Genomic DNA, 455 nt, shown 5'->3' on the forward strand with positions numbered 1-455 from the left:
GCAAGGTTTTTAACTTTAAGTAAAACAGAACATGTTTTCTGAAGAAGGTTGAAATGAGTAAATGTTTCATTTGTTTTGCAGAAAATTAGCATCACTCAAAAAAATAATAAATAAGTGGATATAGTAGCTATAAGACTCAACTAATAAACAAATACATTAATTTTGTTATTCATAAAAGCACTTTTGCTGGTCATAATAATTGTTTTTTGTTTTGTTTTGAGGATTTTTATTTATTAACAGTGCTGTTGTGTTAAAACAATAACATTTCCTGATCAGGTTCTTGTTAATCACATTTCTTTGCTTTCAATGTCTGCTTAACTTCTAATCAAACATTGTTGAGGAATATAATTATGTTAATAGTTAAAAGTTGTGTTAATTCACATTAAGATATGTTTTACTGAAAAGGAATGTGTTATGTTGTGCTGGTTCAACACCAAATAAGGTGTTGTACAAGA

Source organism: Poecilia reticulata, linkage group LG20 (assembly GCF_000633615.1).
Source record: "Poecilia reticulata strain Guanapo linkage group LG20, Guppy_female_1.0+MT, whole genome shotgun sequence".
Taxonomy (NCBI): domain Eukaryota; kingdom Metazoa; phylum Chordata; class Actinopteri; order Cyprinodontiformes; family Poeciliidae; genus Poecilia; species Poecilia reticulata.